Source organism: Ursus maritimus, unplaced genomic scaffold (assembly GCF_017311325.1).
Source record: "Ursus maritimus isolate PB19 unplaced genomic scaffold, ASM1731132v1 scaffold_6, whole genome shotgun sequence".
Lineage (NCBI taxonomy): Eukaryota > Metazoa > Chordata > Mammalia > Carnivora > Ursidae > Ursus > Ursus maritimus.
The window spans coordinates 23,974,391-23,994,341 of record NW_024426774.1 but is presented as its reverse complement, the minus strand read 5'-3'; the positions used below and the strand labels follow the sequence as shown (position 1 = coordinate 23,994,341).

Sequence of the window (19,951 nt, the reverse complement as noted above, 5' to 3'; positions counted from 1 at the left end):
GAGAGGCATGCCCAGTGCCCTAAACAAGGCACAGGTAAGTGGATAGGTAAGAGGGGAGGGGCCCGGCTAGGCAGGCGGCGCAGGTGCAGAGTGAATGTCCTGCAGAGAGCAAGTGGGGCTGAGGGAACAGAAGTACGCTGCAGGCTCCCATCTGGCAAAGGCCTTCACCGTCCAACTTGAAAATTTGAACTCCATTCTGTGAGTGACAGAGAAGCACCTTAAGTGGTGGAGAACCATGGAATGATTTCGAGAAGGGACCAGAGTGTGTTTCATTTTAGCAAGGATTACCTTGGGGGCGGTGACCAGAATGGTCTGGAGAGGACTAGGGGAAAGGGAGGTAGTAAGAGTAATTTGAAGATCATGACAAGGCAAGAAATGAAGGTGAGGGAGGGGCAGAAGGAAGTGACAGGTCCAAAAAAATTACAAGGGAGAACCGACATGGTAGAGCCATTAACTGGATATGGGAGGATAGAGTGGAATGAATGAGCTCAAGTTTTATGGCTCAGGGTACTGAGTGGACGGCGCTGTCTTTCAGATTCGAAATGTAAGTGGACTGTTCGATCTTTAAGGCAACATGAGGACCACCCAGTTGAAGGCTGCTTTCTGCCATTACCACACTCTCCTCATGCAGCCTGTGATGTGCGATTTGTTGCAGAACTATATGATGCAGGCAAAATTAATCTGCGGGGACAGAAATTGAAACAGTGGTCGCCGTGGGTGGGAGAACTGCTGGGGAAGGAGCACGAGAAGTGTTCTGGGTGGCAGCAACATCCTAGACCTTGGTTAGGGTGTAGATTACATCAAACTGTGCACTTAAGACCTGTGCGTCTCTGTTTAGATTTTACCTCGATATTAAGGCACAAAGCCACTTCCCCACCTTATCTCCCCCATATATTCCCTTCCCACTGACACTATTACAGGTTGTGCTCCTTTTTTTAAAAAAAAACTTTTAAATTCCATTTAATTAATATATAGTGCATTATTAGTTTCAGAGGGAGAATTTAAAGATTCATCAGTTGCATGTAACACCCAGTGCTCAGTGTAACAAGTGCCCTCCTTAATGTCCATTACCCACCTCCCTTCCAGCAACCCTCAGTTTGTTTCCTAGAGTTAAGGGTCTCTTATGGTTTGCCTTCCTCTCTGTTTTTATTTTATTTTTCCTTCCCTTTCTTAATTCCACATATGAGTGAAATCATATATTTGTCTTTCTTTGACTTATTTCATTTAGCATAATACCCTCTAGTTCCATCCATGTCGTGGCAAATGGCAAGATCTCATTCTTTTGATGCTTGAGTAATATCCCATTGGATATCCACACCACATCTTCTTTATCCATTCATCTGTCGATGGACATCCGGGCTCTTTCCATAGCTTGGCTGTTGGGGACATTGCTGCTATAAACATTGGGGTGCATGTGCCCCTTCGAATCACTATGTTCGTATCCTTTGGATAAATACCTAGTAGTGCAACTGCTGGGTTGTAGGGTAGTTCTATTTTTAACTTTTTGAGGAAGCTCCACACTGTTTTCCAGAGTGGCTGCACCAGCTTGCATTCCCACCAGCAGTGTAAGAGGGTTCCCCTTTCTCCGCATCCTCGCCAACTCCTGCTGTTTCCTGTGTTGTTCATTTTAGCCATTCTGACAGGTGTGAGGTGGTATCTCATTGTGGTTTTGATCTGTATTTCCCTGATGACAAGTGATGTTGAACATTTTTTTCGAGTGTCTGTGGCCATTTGGATGTCTTCCTTGGAGAAATGTCTGTTCATGTCTTCTGCCTATTTCTTGACTGGATTTTTTTTGGTTTGGGGTGCTGAGTTTGATAAGTTCTTTATAGATTTTAGATACTAACCCTTTATCTGATAAAATATTTGCAAACATCGTCTTCCATTCTGTTGGTTGTCTTTTAGCTTTGTCGACTGTTTCCTTTGCTGTGTAAAAAGCTTTTTATCTTGATGAAGTCCCAACAGTTCATTTTTGCTTTTGTTTCCCTTGCCTTTGAAGAATGTGTCTACCAAGAAGTTGCTGTGGCCGAGGTCACAGAGGTTGCTGCCTGTGTTTTCCCCTAGGATTTTGATGGATTCCTGTCTCACATTTAGATCTTTCATCCATTTTGAGTTTATTTTTGTGTATGGTGTAAGAAAGTGGTCTAGTTTCATTCCTCTGCTTGTGGCTGTCCAATTTTCCCAACACCATTTGTTCAAGAGACTGTCTTTTCCCCATTGGATATTCTTTCCTACTTTGTCAAAGATTAGTTGACCATGGAGTTGAGGGTCCATTTCTGGGTTTTCTATTCTGTTCTGTTGATCTATATGTCTGTTTTTGTACCAATACCATACTGTCTTGATGATTACAGCTTTGTAACACAGCTTGAAGTCCAGAATTGTGATGCCCCCAGCTTTGGTTTTCTTTTTCAACATTCCTTTGGCTATTTGAGGTCTTTTCTGGTTCCATACAAATTTTAGGTTTGTTCCCGCTTTGCGAAAAACGTTGATGGTATTTTGATAGGGATTGCGTTGAATATGTGGACTGCTCTGGGTAGCATAGACATTTTCACAATATTTGCTCTTTGAATCCGTGAGCATGGAAGGTTTTTCTATTTGTGTCTTCCTCAATTTCTTTCATAAGTGTTCTACAGCTTTCAGAGTACAGATCCTCTGCCTTTTTGGTTAGGCTGGCTGTGCTCCTTTTTTAATGATTCTTTAAGTCTTCTGTAAATGTAAACTGTCTGTCTCCTTTACTCTGTGATTTACTTCAATCCAGGTTTCAATTTGGTTTCATAACTGTCTTATAATCAGCCCTTGATAAGGACTGTGGTCTGAAAAATGAAAATACCACTGTCAACAAGGCTTAGGTTCAGAGTTGAAGGGACAGCCTCACTGGGACGCTGAGCATTGTCCACATGAGTGGAGGTGGACGAAAGGTCCGTGTAGGACGGCTGTGGTGGGGATGGATCTGAAGGCCTCGAAAACAGGCAAGGCTGGACCTCTCTGACTCCAGCAGGGAGTCCACTTTGTCTCACAGTGGAGGAAATGTCACTTCCTGCCTCCTGTCATGCCGCTTAGCCTCCTATTTGGAACTGAGTGCCCGGTTCATTTACTTTCAGAATTCCCTGGCAGTCATCATTTCTGCTTCACCTTCCACCTGGACCCCTCTCCGAAAGGGCTGCTGGCCCCCAGCCTGGGACCGCTCCCCTCCCCGGCAGCTCGCACCACCATCCTCCTCGGTCACGCCACACCACGGCGCACAGCTCCTGCCCAGCAGCTGCTCTCGTGCGCCAGCTTCTTCCGCAGTGGTTCTTAACGTTCACGAACTATCAAAACGGCTAGAGCTGGACTAGGAAGAAGCTAAACTGCTTTCGCTTTCTACTTCCTGCTGGACAGCCCATAGGGAAGGGTGTGGGTGCGAACATGGGTCTGTTCAGGCTATAAACGGCAAGTTTTGAGACTATGTCAGTACCACTTACAGAAATGTTCCTAAGTGAAAAATTCCAGAAACACTGCTGTGTGGAGCATGGAGGCCTGTGGAAGCAGACTGCCCGTGTTCAAATCCTAGGTTCTGCCTCTGACTGACTGACTTGTCTCTGTCGCCTGCTTGGTTCCTGTATCTACAAACCACCTCACGGGGTTGTTGTGAGCATTAAATGAGATAATACATAAAAAACAAAATAGGGTCTGATACATAAGTACTCAATAAATGTTAGCTGCTAACATTGATTACTGAATCACAATACCAGCACGTTGGGTTCTAACCTGTCCCTCTAACTTTAGCTCGCATTAGCCCGCTCATGCCAGCACGGTATTTGCAAGGTGCGGGGGCTGCATTCACATGCCCTCTCTATACTGTCCAGGGTGTTATCTGCCTGAGCCCCGATGACGCCAAAAAGGGACCTCATGCCTTCTACACAAGGCAACTATTCAAATTGTTACTTCACAAAACTGCCAAGAATATTCCCTCTGCTTTAAATACACAGCCTGTTTCCCTGAAATCTCTTCTCTCCACTCTTCAAAGTCTACCTCCAGGGGCGCCTGGATGGCGCAGTCGTTAAGCGTCTGCCTTCGGCTCAGGGCGTGATCCCGGCGTTATGGGATGGAGCCCCACATCAGGCTCCTCCGCTATGAGCCTGCTTCTTCCTCTCCCACTCCCCCTGCTGTGTTCCCTCTCTCGCTGGCTGTCTGTCAAATAAATAAATAAAATCTTTAAAAAAACAAAACACAAAGTCTACCTCCAGTCTCAAGGAGATTGCATTCTAAGAAGAGCCTTCTTCAAGTAACCAGGCCCAGAGTGATCTTGCCCCCTGACATGCTCAGGACACATGTTCTGTGTGCTTATTTGGGCACTCATCTGCCATCCCGTCCTCTATTACTGGAAGCTCACGGAAACCCAATCTCCCAGGGCATCATAAGTACCTGAAAGGGCAAGGACCATGTCTCTGCTTTAGATTGTTAGTACCTAGCACAGTGCCCTGCACTTAAAACAGGTTCCAGAAATGCTTGCCTGACTGATATTATTACGGTCTGATAACCTCTCACCTAAAAATACAGGTGGGAATTATAAGGCCTCCTACAGGAGGTTGTCATAACACAGTGAACTAATATGCATAAAGCTCTTTGCATAGTGCTGGGCAAAAAGAAAGTTCTTAATGTTAGCATGACTATAACTTCTATATTCATTAATGAGATCTACCTACTGCATAGGATTTTTTAATTTTTTTTTTTAACTTGTGTGCTATCGATTCTTGGTTTTGAAAAAATTACAACAATCTTGGGTGGTGGGGTGTCACCTTACAAAAAGGCAATAGTCCAAAAATTTTCAAATAAATTGTTTTTTTTTTTTGAATTCAGAACTTTGGACTGACAGAACTCAACATAACTAAAATACTATTTATATTACAAACAAGGGCAACACTGTAATGTGTGAAACTGAAAGCAATGAAGTGAGGAAGGAAGAACTGGGGAGGGGGAAGAAGAGACAGCTTACACTTTGTTGCTCATTGCCCTGAGCTGTACGGGATCCTTAAGCATCGGAGAAACTCAGAAATGCATTCAAGCCAGAGCAAGAAAGGAAGAAAGGGACAAAGGCTTTTATGCCCTGAGGTATCTTGATACTTTGTACTTTATATTAGTTTCTTGTCTCCAGACAACCCAAAGTCACACAGAACCCTTTATTGCTAATAGAGGAGCTTACTTTTCACATCACCTTCTCAAGACCTCCTGGCCCCATGGCCTCGAGCCTAGAGGAGCCGTTCCTAAAGGATAAGTTAGTTTCCTCTTAGAAGGTAACAGGTAAGGGTGAGCAGGGCTTGCTTCATTCCTACGTGACAGTAATGAAATGGATAGTCAGAAACTGAAATGTGCCTTTATTTCACTTACCAGTTTGAAGGAGGGCTAAAATGCAATAATAGAATAAGAAAAGAGAAGTTCCTTCAAGGAAAAAGGATTATAGTCTTGGTATGAAAACAACATCCTTTTAAACATGCAAAGTAAGATGGCTGCCATCAGTAAAAGCCATTTTTTAAAAATCTCATTGCTTTTTAGATAGTTGAGATTACAAATCTAGATGCTATCTAGCCACCTGTCATCTGCCTATATGGTGCTTAGAAAATGATCTGTTCCCGATTCTGTGCCTTCTGGAAAGTTTCAAACTTTATTATTATTGTGTTAAGCTACAACTATGTTAGAACAATCACACTCGTGTGGGCCCATAGATGTTTCCTTTTTCCCCCTGGAAGAACAGGACAAACACTTACTATTTCACATCTTAATTTTTAGTCTAAGACTGAGACTAAGGGAATTTTTAATACTTCCGTCAGGTTTAAGTAACCAGCAGAGACTTAAAAGATATAACTGGAATTTACAAATGCAATATGCAGAAGGGAATGTCTCCAAGCACATCAAGTTGAGCCCATGATTATTACAAGAGTCCTATTCAATATGAAAAGCTCACTGGGAGTGGGAGATAACCAATTCTTTACGCATTTGTATGTTTCAAAGGAAAGAACTGCATGAAGAAATCCTGGTTTGTCCACAGCTGCTAAAGAACACACATCGAATTATATAGTTCAGTGGCAGAGTAACAGAAACACAAACTTTTTCTTTTTCAACCAAAGTGGTCTTAAATTTCAGTTATCAACTCTATTATTTTCTTTCCCCATTCTACAATAAAACATCTGCAGAATATACAAAAATACAATTTATTTTGGGTTTCAACTTTAATACTTTAAAAAAATTAAAAATACACATAAGCCTATTTTCTATTAGATCTAAATCCATAAATCTACATATTGGAGAGGTTTTTTTTTTATTTTAAGATTTTATTTATTTATTTATTTGACAGAGACAGCAAGAGAGGGAACACAAGCAAGGGAGCGTGAGAGGGAGAAGCAGGCTTCCCGCTGAGTAGGGAGCACGATGCGAGGCTCGATCCCAGGACCCTGGGATCACGACCTGAGCCGAAGGCAGATGCTTAACGGCTGAGCCACTCAGGTGCCCCTATTTTGGAGGGTTTTAAATAAAGTAGCTTGCCATCTAAGATGCATTTGTGTTAAAAGAAAATGCTGAGGCTGCTGGATTTGTGCACTATTTTCCAGATTAAAAAAAAAAATTACCCCAAGATGATAAAAGTTGGATTTAGTAACTCAACAATCACCCACCCTGTCACTTTAACACTGACCTATACTAGTACACGGCTAATAATAAGCATGACAAACTGGCACTAGCCAGTACACTTTGAAGAATGGTTCGGAATGGACAGATTAAGATACATTTAGACAAAAAAATACCAATAAATAAGACCCGTTTCAGCTTCAAAATAAAAGGGCATGCATGAACCACTTCAAATTAGCTGTTAATAGAACTCAGAACCATTTTCTTAGGGAAAAACTGCTTCCTACTGAGAACATTATTCATTTGTCCTTCTGTATAAGTTGAGTACTTAAGAAATGAAAAGTACAGACAGGCTGCTTCTGGTCCTGCCCGGCGTCAGCTCTCTGACTGTAGCATGTTCACCATAAGCCTCAACTATAAACGCAGGTATAACACTACCGACCCTCCTAGGGTTTTGTGAGGGCCAACTAGGAGAAGGGTTGTAAAATGCTCGGAGAAGTGCCTGGCACATGGTATGGGCTCTGATGCTTGTTCTTATTCCTCTGGGTGGGTGATCACCTAGAGCGCCTGTACGGAGCTGAGGTTCAGGCTGCTACTCTTGACCTTCCTTCTGTCTCTGGACTTGCTCCTCCTCTGGAGGAGACTCCAAGTCTGCTGTGGCACACCTGGTGGTTTATGCTCTGACTGCACTCATGCCTCCCCCATAGCACAGAAGCAAAGCGTTGAGGAGACTGGCCTTGGCTCTAGGGGCAGGCCCTAATTCACCACCTAATACACATTTCTCTCCACCCCTACCAACTCATCCTTAGACATTTTCAGCTAAGTGTAGATATTAATCCTTTGACGGCAGTCAGAATCAGAAGGTGATGATCTGTGCTCTAGGACTGTTGGCCTCCTGCCCCATCTTGCTTTTATTTTTTTAAAAGCCAAAATTAGGGGGCGCCTGGGTGGCACAGCGGTTAAGCGTCTGCCTTCGGCTCAGGGCGTGATCCTGGCGTTGTGGGATCGAGCCCCACATCAGGCTCTTCCTCTATGAGCCTGCTTCTTCCTCTCCCACTCCCCCTGCTTGTGTTCCCTCTCTCGCTGGCTGTCTCTATCTCTGTCGAATGAATAAATAAAATCTTTAAAAAAAAATAAAAAATAAAAAATAAAAGCCAAAATTAGTACCTCCTCTTTGTCTAAGAAAGAACCACCCTGTGCTTGAAAATCAACTCTCAGCTGCAAAGGTGAAACTAAAAATGGTATATTTGTGAAAAGTCTTGCTTATCCAACCTGAATCTGGTTCTCACAGGTAATTTCAGGGACATTATTTTCACATTCCTATCCTAAATCTGTCGAACTTTTGGAGTTTTGTATAAATGCACGGATCTTTTCAGTTCTAAAGATCTCTCTTCTGACGGGCGCTGATTCTCTGAGTCTTCAAAATAAGTTTTTAGATAGAATGAAAGCATGTTGGCATTTTCCACAGTTTACAATATTGGTGTATTACTAGATCATCAAGGCAAGACCAGAACAGCATATACTTGTTGAGGCCAGACTCACACATATACACACGTACGCATATAAAACATGTCTTGAAAAAGAGATCTGTGAACTTTTAACAAACTGGACCACATTATACGTACGTACGTACGCTTTTATACCTTATTTTTTATGCATCTTTCTATACATGCCGTCAAAGATTTTCTAAAATGTCACTTTGTGGATGCGTAATATTTGCTTCTAGAGAAATTTTAAAAATTCCTTTGTTTTGAGATATTTGTTTCCACATAAACAACATTTAAATTGATCTATTTGTAACTAACGATGAAGATTTTTCTAGGATAAATTCCAATAAATTGAATTGCTGCATCAAAGATATGAACACCTTAACAGACTTTGACTACGTAAAGGACACTGCACTGTGGAATGTTCAATTTAAACACAAGAAATGCATGACAGGGCTATCCTTTCACACTTACTAATGCTTGGTGTTATAATTTTTATGAAGTTGCCGAAGTAGACCATGTTTGTTTACAAAAGGTCTTGATTAACTAAACAAGTCCACTGGAAGTATATACTGGTAGACTGCCTCGCCTGTTTTGAAAATTTAGTTTTTTATCTGTTTGTAAGAACTCTACCCCCTACCATATGTTACAAATCTTTCGCAGTGATTTTATCAGCTGGTCACTACTGTTCCCCGGCCACAGTGAGTTGATTTTGTTGGATTTGCTGCTCTGGGAAAGCAGCTTCATTTCTTCTATCCGGTCCCTAATGCTGTTTGTCTCTTTTTAAAAGTCAATTTGCACAAAGCTCCTTTATCATATGTTTACAAATATGTTTACAAATCCATGATGCAAATATGTTTACAAATCCATGATCTACTGCCTATATTTACGGCATCCTTTCCAATACATGTATGTGTGCGCACGCTCACGCATCTATGCGTCTATACAAGTTCATTTCTTTTTCTATTATAGCTTTTGGATGCCTCTTTTTATCTCCCCCTGCCTCTATATTGTATGTATATTTTTTTATTGTTCTGCAAGATGAAAAACACTTTTCCATTTAATCTTATAATTTAATTTTCTTTCAGTAGAGGTCAGTTTTTCTAGCATCCTTTATTAAATGACTCCTCTTCGAAACAAAAGATAAAATGAATTTATGGGACTTCATCAAGATTAAAAGTTTCTGCACAGCCAAGGAAACAGTCAGAAAAACTAAGAGGCAGCCCACGGAATGGGAGTATATATTTGCAAATGACGCTACAGATAAAGGACTGGTATCCAAGATCTACAAAGAACTTCTCAAACTCAATACACGAGAAACAAATAAACAAATCAAAAAATGGGCAGAAGATATGAACACTTTTCCAATGAAGACATACAAATGGCTAACAGACACATGAAAAAATGTTCAAAATCATTAGCCATCAAGGAAATTCAAATCAAAACCACACTGAGATACCACCTTATGCCAGTTAGAATGGCAAAAATAGACAAGGCAAGAAACAACAATTGTTGGAGAGGATGTGGAGAAAGGGGATCCCTCCTACATTGTTGGTGGGAATGCAAGTTGGTACAGCCACTCCGGAGAACAGTGTGGAGGTCCCTTAAAAAGTTAAAAATTGAGCTACCCTATGATCCAGCCATTGCACTACTGGGTGTTTACCCCAAAGATACAGACGTAGTGAAGAGAAGGGCCATATGCACCCCAATGTTCATAGCAGCAATGTCCACAATAGCTAAATCGTGGAAGGAGCCGAGATGCCCTTCAACAGATGACTGGATTAAGAAGTTGTGGTCCATATATACAATGGAATATTACTCAGCTATCAGAAAGAACGAGTTCTCAACATTTGCTGCAACATGGACGGCACTGGAGGAGATAATGCTAAGTGAAATAAGTCAAGCAGAGAAAGACAACTATCATATGATTTCTCTCATCTATGGAACATAAGAACTAGGATGATCGGTAGGGGAAGAAAGGGATAAAGAAAGAGGGGGTAATCAGAAGGGGGAATGAAACATGAGAGACTATGGACTATGAGAAACAAACTGAGGGCCTCAGAGGGGAGGGGGGTGGGGGAATGGGATAGACCGGTGATGGGTAGTAAGGAGGGCACGTATTGCATGGTGCACTGGGTGTTATACACAACTAATGAATCATCGAGCCTTACATCGGAAACCGGGGATGTACTGTATGGTGACTAACATAATATAATAAAAAATCATTAAAAAAAAAACAGATTTTTGAGAAAGTACAAAAGCAAAAAAAAAAAAAAAATGACTCCTCTTTTCTCCAATTTTGAAATACCAACTCGGTCATACATTAAATTCTCAAATATGTAAACATCTGGTTTCCCTTCTCCCTTCTGCTCCACTTATCTGTGTTGATTCCTGCTCCAAGACCATACTGATGTCCTTAGTGACTTATATCTGGTAACGAAAATCTGCCTGTTTTCTTTTTCATTCTATACTTGACTCCTGCTGGCAAATATTTTTGCAAAATAAACTTGAGCATTTAATTCAATTCTAAAATAACCACTCCCCCAACTTATCCTGAAATTACATTTGCATTCTATTTACATTATAACTTTGGAAGAACACTTTTATATTGTCTTTTCCTCTAAGAAAAAAGTATGCTTTTCCATTTGCTCAAGTCTTATTTTATGTATTTCAGTAAGATTTCAGTTTTCTTCACACAGCTTCTGTGACTTCCTTTTAAAATTTATTCCTAAATAATTTAAGAATTTTTGCCATTATTGTGAATGGGATATGTATTCTTCTGCTTTTAGGCAATCACTGCTTCAGTAGAGAAAAATCTGTTTGCTGTACATTTATATGTAGCCATCTTAACACATTTTCTTATTAAATTTGGTTTCTTTTTTACTACATTCTTTTTGAATTTTTAGATTTTCTATCAGCAGCAAAAAAGCTTTATGTTCAATTTTCTCCTCTTTAAGGTAGTCTTAGTGCTTTCACTAGCATTTACTTCTAATAAAAAGGATGGTGGCTTTAGGGCTTGAGTAGGAGATCCTTACTGTTGAGTTTTGGTAAAACAGTAGTCTATTTTATTAGTTAATTTCTATTAGTGGCTTAAAGTTCATCAAATATCTTTTCAGCATCTATGGATTAGATCAAACTTTTTCTTTGTTAAAGAAAATATTAGTCAAACATCTGTACGAACCAAAGTCCTAGATATTATTAAAAGGAAAAATAGGAGAAATGCAAAGAGAATTTAAAATTATACTGTAGGCTTCTGTGCCTTTCATAACAGGTCAACAGGAATAAAACTCAATTACATAAAAGAATTGAATACTGATAAATGTGATTTAATAAGATTATATAGATCTATATGTCTTTCAAAAATATTTTAGAGGGGGGTAGTATCCATGGAACACTAATAAATATTTGATTATTGATGACAAGATTTAGACACATTTTGTAAAAGTTGAGCTACTATAACCACATTCTCACATCAAAATCCCATAAAAACATATATATATCCCCCTTTAGCAGAATACTTTTAGATAACCCTTGATGAAAGGTGAAATCAATAAGAAAATTATGAACTACTCTTAAAAGAATGAAAAATGGAAATCAATGCGATAGAGTGAAGGCTATACTCAATAATGTATGCTTCCTTATTAAAGAGGAAAAACGAAAAAGAAGAAATTACTACCTTGGAAATGGCGCCAGAGGGGTGGGGGAGAGAATCCAAAGGGAAATATAGGGGAAAAAATTATTACAGATAAAAAGCAGTAATTAATGAAACAAAACTAAGAAATAGTGAAAATAAATAAGTACAAAAGCTAGTTATTTGATGAGATCAATAAAATGCTAAATTCTATGAATGTGATTAAGGGAAAAAGAGAGCATGCGTATTTAAGATTCTAGATAGTAAAGGAACCAAAATCATAAATACAGACGAGATTAAAAGAATGATGTGAATCGATACGTAAAACTTCGTAGATCTGCATACTATGTACACACAAACTATAGTAGCGTATGCACGTGCAAAAGTACTGTGCTTGGTAGTATAGCATGACTGCCACTTGTGCATCTGTAGATTGTGTTACTGATGACATGAACTTATTTTGCCTATTCTTTGAAAAATTCATACTCTGTTCATTATTCTTCAAAAGAAAAATACGTGCTAAAATGTTGAGAGAAGACATTCAAAATGCAATGGGGAAAAACAAGAGCAATAACAATATGATTTGTCATCGCTGAACTCAACAAATTCGTGTAGATGTTCCAAAACCACGGGGCATGAATCAGTAACAGATTAAAAGATCCAAAGTGTCAGCACGTGCACAACTCTACACCAAATTGGATCTTAAGTAAAATTCTGTTATGCACTCCTGGAATAAGTTCAATTGACTAATCCAGCCAATCACAGGCTAGGCCCTGCCACTCACTCTGTGGCAGCTATCGAAACTACAGTGAGTATCTAAGTTACAATCTTGTAAATCTTTAAAAACTTACGCTAATAACAATACAGCTCAACTTGAAAAAAAAAAAAATGCCCACAAAGCAAAGGCTAATGTTACAACTCTCCCTCTATCTTTATTGTGTAGGTAATTTTGCATAGAACAGAGTTTTCTCTGCAATTTCATCCTTTTCTCCTCTGAAAGAAAAAGTAAGTTTGGCTGAGGATGGGGTATTATTAATGGGGTGTAGGGCAAGCTGTCTTCAAGAGCAAGAGAAATAGAGTGGAAGGTGAAGGTCTCTGGTCGCAGGTGAGTTCTGTCTTGCCCTGGCCCTGGGCTTTGCGTTGGGAGCCACCCTGGGTGGTCAGAAGGTGCGGCGAAACCGCCTTAGGCGTGTGCCACACCTTCTCCTTAGAAGATCCAAGAACTAAATTACCTTGTTTTTAATCCCTTAGGACTCTGAATTCTCATTCAGTGAGCCTGACTTCAGTTTGACTAAGGTTTAGGGATTCTCAGTAAAACAAGGCTTCCCTGATCAACCAGGAGCTGTCCAACCGCAGCTGCATGCGCTCCACAGTAGGGGCTTATGAATGCACAAGGCCCTCGGGTCGATGGGAGGCACGTGGGCAGAGATTTCTACGCACGGGGCTATATGCCTCTGCCTATTTTGAAGGCCGTTTCCTGCTTCCTCATTCCACCACGGCCTGCTCATACTGTGTTCTCCCAAATGACCAAATTAAATATCCCACCAAGGAATGTATTTTATGGCCTTGTGCTTTTTAGTAGAAGTAGTCATAATTTGTTCTTTCTTGTCTTTGTACTTTGTTTTAACAAGTCCTGCAAGGTAAAGTATAAAGCAAGGTGGTGGCGGTGGTGAAGAAAATGGATCAATATGGGGAATACTTGGAGCACCTGGGTGGCATAATTGGTTAAGTGTCCGACTCTTGGTTTCACAGCTCAGGTCATGATCTTAGGGTTGTGAGATCGAGCCCTGTGTCGGGCTCTGTGCTAGGCATGGAGCCTGCTTAGGATTCTCACTCTCTCCTTCTGCCCCTCCCTCTCCTCAAAAAAAAAAAAAAAATGGGGAATACTCAAAACTTCAAAAGATGAATTCTCAACTACAGGTCTTCTGTATGCCCAGTTCCTCACTTGTACAAAGGGTGTTGCTACTGGGATACAGGGATAAGCTGACAGGACTGTAACCTCTTTTCTACCGAGAGCATAAAGAATCAGGCTGTGTGTAACTCACCCAAAGGACCAAAGTCTCAGGTTCTTCCAAGATGGCAAAAGAACAGTAAGCTCTATTCTTATACGGTATATGGAGTATCTTTTGAAATTTAAAACAAAATAAGAAAAAGTAAATAGATTTTATGTAGTTCAAAAGGATGTGTTTCAAAGAAGAAAGCTGACCTACTGATAACAACATTGTATACCATTTTGATACTTCTGCCCAAAAGAGGTTAAATTTCCTTTTGGCATGTTGTCTTCCTTTCTGTACTTCTCTTTCTTTCTTTAATTATATGTGGATAAAGCTCAAAGACAGACGGTAACGTTACACAGAATTGGACACTAACCCAAGTTCTCTATGCCTTTTTAAATGATCAGAATACCATAGGTACCATAGGTACCATATACCTGTAGACTTACATTCTTGGATTTGAATAACTGTGGCCTACTATGTGCTCTGCCAGGCAGAAAACTCATTTGCTTGCATCCCATGGAGTCTACTAGAATCAAGTGCTGTTTGGGGAAGGGAATATTCCATGTAACAATGTTCTTTCTCTGTATTCTTTGCCTGAGATGTGAGGATCAAAGATTCTTCTAAATATTCCCCAAACTTCAACCAGAACTTCCTTAGTGTTGACCAAATTCTCAAAGCAATACTCTCCAAAGCATCAATGAGGACTAGGGGTATAAGGGTGAATTTACTTTCTAGTAAACTTTGTCAAGTTTCATCAGAAAGGGGAGGTCAGGGCTGATAATCAAGCCCAGTTGTTTAGTAAATAACTCTATTACATTTGAGCAGCACAGGGGTGGAATCAGGACTAGGGGCCAATAAGGAAACCGACTATTAAGGAGCAGATGCTTTCTTCGGAAACAGTCATTAGGAGACAGGAAGTAGAGGGAGAAAGAGGTTTCCACCTTAGGATCAATTCCTATGAATCAGCAAAAAACAGTCATTGGAATAATAACTTTCTGTTTAAAGTCAGTTATAAACACACTCATCACCTGGGAAATGCAAGTCAAAACTACAGTGAGATATCACCTCACACCTGTGGGAATGGCTAAAATCAAAAACAGAAGCAAGAACAAGTGTTAGCGAGGATGTAGAGAAGAAGGAACCCTCATGCTCTGGTGGGAACATAAATTGGTGCAGCCACTGTGGAAAACAGTATGAAGGTTCCTCAAAAAATCAAAAATAGAAATATCATATGATCCAGTAATTCCACTACTGGATATTTACCCAGAGAATGTGAAAACACTAATTCAAAAGGTTATATGCATCTCTATGTTTACTGCAGTATTGTATACAAGAGCTAAGATAGGGAAACAACCTAAGTGTCCATGGATAGCTGAATGAATAAAGATGTAGTGTATTTATATACATAATGGAGTATTATTCAGCCATAAAAAATGAGATCTTGCCAATTCATGATAACATGGATGGACCTAGAATGTATTATGCTAAGTGAAATAAGTCAGACAAAGACAAATATACGATTTCACTTTTATGTGGAATCTAAAAAACAAAAAACAAATGAATAAAGAAAGAAAACAAGAAGAAACAGACCCATAAATACAGAACTAGCGATTGGAGGGGAGAGGGATGGAGGATTGCCAAAATGGGTGAAGGGAATTGGACGATACAGACTTCCAGGTATGAAATCAAGTCATGGGAATAAAAGGTGCAGCATGGGGAATATAGTCGGTGGTATCGTAAAAGAATTGTATGACAGATGGTAGCTACACTTGTGGTGAGCACAGCATAAGGTAGAGAGCTGTCAACTCACTGCTGTTTACACCTGAAACTGACGTAACATTGTGTGTCAACTATACTTCAATAAAAATAAAATTTATAAGGAGAGTCAGCATCTGTATAAATAGCTACCAATTCTGAAATTTAAACTAGGAGAATAACAATATATTAGGGAAGCAAAGGATGAATAGCGTCTCCCTGAAAACTCTCATCCACCAGAACTTCAAACGTAACTGTATTTGGAAATAGGGTCTTGGCATCTGGTAAATGTAATTAAGGACTGAGATGAGATCATACTGGATTCAGGTGAGACTTCTATCCAATGGGAATGTCCTTAGAAAAGGACACACAGAAATACGGAGAAGATTTTCCCGTGAAGATGGGGCAAAGATGGACTCATGTAGCCACAGGCTAAGGAACACCAGGCGGCACGAAGAAAGCGGGCAGATGCAAGGAAGGACTGTCCTGGAGAGCTCTGGGACAGGGGTGGCCCTGCCAACACTTGATTCGGGCTTCCAGTCTCCACAACTGTGAGAGAGTAAAGCTTCAGGTTTTTTTTAAGCTACTGAGTTTGTGATTTTATTAATGGCAGCCTAGGAAACGAATATCGTATACATTAAGAAATATCAAATGTCAAGGATTATTTTTTCTTTTAAGGTTTTATTTTTATTTAAGTAACCTATACACCCAGTGATCCCCAGATCAAGAGTCATACGCTTCCCCGCCTGAGCCAGCCCGGTGTCCTTGTTTTTTCTTTTTCTTTTTTTTTAAGCCTGCATTTTGGGGAAGAGAAAAATCTTCGCTAAAGTTTCACTGGAGTTCTGAGTTATGAAGTAGCATTTTGAGAATAAAGAGCGAAGTCACCTGTTAGAAACAGCTGCATGGAAAAGGAAGACTCTGTTTCCTAAATTTATCTGAAGAGGTTGACTGCAGGTTCCTATGGAGAATGCAGAGTTAAAAATTTATGGCAGTTGCTACAAACTGCAGAGATGTGTTCCTTAGTCGAGGAAGAGAGGCTATGGCAGTGGTTCTCCACCTTCAGTGGTCTAAGCAGCACCTGGGGAACTAGGTGAAAATGAAGAGTCCTGGGCTTCATTCCCAATGATTCTTATTTAGCATGTATGGGTGAGATCAAGAAATCCACATTTTAACAGGCACCCCAGGAGAGTCTGATCTGATGGAGAGGGTTGGAGGACCACACTCTGGAAAGCACTGGGTTATAGCGATGGTTCTAAGCAGAGGCGGCTATGGGGAATTGTGTTTAAAAGCTGGGTTCTAGAATCAGGTAAGACTGTGGGTTCTTCGTCTAATTACACTCCTTGTTAAACATGTGGCCTTGGAAACATAAAGGACTATTTGAGGTCATCCTTAGCAAGTGATCAATGAATGTTGTCTATTGCAGTTATTTTTAAATTTCCTTAGGTGAAACAGTTTGCTCTAATTCACATTACACAGTGACTTTCTTATAACAGTAACTGCCCTAAGTTGTGTCCCTATAGGAGATTTGATTAGGGTACTGAAAAGAGTTTACTCCTCCTTTGGGGCACTGGGGAAAGATCTTGATGGATATGATTTCAGATAATTAGGGGACAGTGAGTGGGCACAAAACGACTGGGATTGGGCAGAAAGAATTTTAAAGGGAAGAAGGCAAACACCAGCTCTGCCAACATTGCAACTTTGCCTGAAAACTCTGATGGCTCCTAAGTTTACCAAAGAAAATCATTTCTCACTGCATCTGACCCAGTGAGGCAGTTATGAACCTGGCTAGACTGCAGAGAGAGGCCTGCCTGACCTCTAATTCAGCCTAGTTTCTCAGTCAATTCCAATTCCTTCATTTATCAGGAAAAGAACAGGAATTTTTTAAAGAAGTGCATGAGAAAAGTCCTTTTTATTAGTAGTAGAACACTTAAGTTTCCTATTTGTAGAAATTTGCATCAGTGGGGTAACGGGGATTGGGGAGGTGCTGAACTTGAGTGAGAATGCAGACACTAATAGAGGCTTCCTGATTATAGCAGGGGGCACTGAACTTCTGCTGGTCTGCACCCTCAGGCTAAGGAGAAAACTGAGGCCTGAGTCTTAGAGCCATGTGGTAGACTAACATATTACTACTTTCCAACACCAGTATTCACTCAGCTGAGGCTATACTTATTATCGGGGTCTGGCTTTTTTACATTCCAGTGTTTATAAGTAGTATGTAAAGACCTAAAGTCTTAATGTATGATAAAAACCAGTGGTTCTCACTTGTTTTCTTAGACCTAGCTAGAAGTTCACCAGCAAAGAGAGGCTCAACAATGAGTTAGGTAAGCAGAGGTGTTTGAAAAATTAACCCAAGTTATTAGGTAGGATATTCCTGGTCTCTCAATTCCACATATCTAAAACAACACTACGTAGGTATATATCTGTACTTCTTTCATATGATAGCACTTATTACACATGTGGTATTAGAGGTCTTAATCACTGCAAGAGGCCAAAAGGAAAAGGCATATACCTTGAAAAGGAAAAAGTAAAACTGTCTTTATTCATAGGCAATATAAAAGACTGTAGAATATCTTTAGGAATCTACAAAAAAGGCACTAGAATAAGTGGATTTAGCAAAGTGGCAGGATACAAGTTCAATATAAAAAATTATTTGTCCATAGTGGCAATGAACACTGGAAATTCAAATTATATAGACAGCCATTTATAATATCAAAAATATGAAACACTTGGAAATAAGCTTAACAAAATAGGTTCAAGACTGCAAACTATAAAACATTGCTAATAGAAATTAAAAAGACCTAAGTAATTGGGGAGATATACCATGTTCACAGATTGGAAGATTCAATATTCTTAAGATAATGTTTCTCCTCCAAACTGACCTATAGAGTCAAAGTAACCTTAATCAAAACACCTAGTATGCTGTGTATAAATTAAGAATTGATTCTAAATGTTACAAAGATATGCAAAAGAACTAGAAAAACAAAACAATTTTGAAAAGGAAGAACAAAGCTGGAGCCTTCCACTAACTGACGTTGGGACTCAACTGTAATGGTTCAGTGAGCTACTGGAAGAGGGCTAGATGGACAGATCAGTGCAAGAGCAGAGTCCAGAACAGCGTCACACTTAAATTGTCAATTTCATTTTCAACAAAGTTGCATGGGTGACTCAATGGGGAAAAGATGGTCTTTTCAAGAAATGGTGCTGGAACAAGTGGTATCTACATGCAAAAAAATCTGATGCTTACCTGACACCATATGCAAAAATTGACTCAAAATGCATCACAAGCCTAATTGTAAAAGCTAAAACTATAAAATTTCTTCAAGAAAACATAGAAAATCACTGTGACTTGGGTTAGGTAACAATTTCTTAGGTTAAAAAATAAAAAAAAAAAACCACAAAACCCCAAAATTTAAAAATGGAGAAACTGTGCTTCATCAAAATTAAACACTTTGGCCTTCCATAAGACAACCTTAAGAAAATGAAAAGGCAAGTCACAGACTGGGAGAAAAATACCTAAAGACTATATATATGAAAGGACTTATATCCAGTATATATAAAGAACTCTTACAACTCAACAAGAAGACAATCCAGTTTTTAAGAATGGGTAAAAAGACTGGATTTGACAAATCTCCAAAGAAGATACATGAAAGGCAAATAAGTCTAAGAAAAGTTACTTAAACATCTTCAGTTATTAGGGAAATACAAACTACAACCACAGTAAGACATCACTGCACATTTATTAGAAATGGCCAGAATTAAGAAGGCTTTGGTGCTGAGGCTTTGGTGAGGGTGCCAAACAACTGGAACTCTCCAGTACCCCTGATGGGAATGGAGAGCACAGCCACTTTGAAAGAGAGTTTGGCAGTGGCCTAACGATCACACTCCTATGTTTCTACCCAAGGAAACATAAGCCCACACAAATTCTTATACACAAATGTTCATAGAAATTTTATACATAATATTCTAAAACTGGAAGCAACCCCCCAATGTCTATCAGTCCATGAATGGGTAAACAAATTGTGGTATATTCCATACAGCAGAGTACCATTCAGTCATAAAAAGGAATAAATTGTTAAATGCCAAGGGAAAAAAGCCAGACAAGGAGACTACATACTACTTAATTCCACTTATATAAAAATCTAGAAAAGGCCAAAACAGTGACAGAAAGCAGATAAGCAGTTTCCAGCAACTGGGGTTCAGGGGAGATGTCTGACTGTAAAGGGAGGGAGGGCATATGAAAGAACTGTTGAGGGTGATGGAATGTTCTCAAATGTGACATTATAATGGTAGTTATGTGACTCTGCATTTATCTAATACATGTAATTGTACATTTAAAATGTACTTGCATTTTACAGCAAGTAAATTGTGCCTCTAAAAGCTGTTATTTTTTAAAACTGCTCAAATACCTGCCCTAAAAAAACACTTAAAAGTGATAACATATCATAAATTTTAATATCTGCTAAAGTCTAAACAGAGTTTTA

At 39.6% G+C, this 19,951-nt stretch overlaps 1 protein-coding gene across 9 annotated transcripts in view; it reads right to left on the bottom strand.

Moving 5' to 3' along the window:
• Nucleotides 1-19,951, bottom strand: part of LCLAT1 (lysocardiolipin acyltransferase 1) — a 198,295-nt gene that overhangs the window by 4,724 nt on the left and 173,620 nt on the right. The gene's annotated exons all lie outside the window — the stretch shown is intronic.